Consider the following 298-nt stretch of genomic DNA (forward strand, 5'->3'; position numbering starts at 1 on the left):
TATATATATATATATATATATATAAATGTTTTTGAGATAATATTTTTTTCCTTGTCAAACACTAGAAATTAAGTAAGAAACACACTTCCTTTTTCAAAAAAACATTTTCTAGGGATTCATTTTTACGTGGAAAACATTTTCAGTATTCATGCTTTTTTTTACTAGTTTTTGGGAATGTGCTCGGCACGTTTATCCCATATTATTATTATTATAAAACTTCTTTATATTTTATTTAAAATTTGAGAATTTCTCCTCTTATAGTCGTATGCATAACAAGAAGTTATTGTCGAGTGAAAGT

Source organism: Solanum pennellii, chromosome 4, assembly GCF_001406875.1.
Source record: "Solanum pennellii chromosome 4, SPENNV200".
NCBI classification, from domain to species: Eukaryota; Viridiplantae; Streptophyta; class Magnoliopsida; order Solanales; family Solanaceae; genus Solanum; species Solanum pennellii.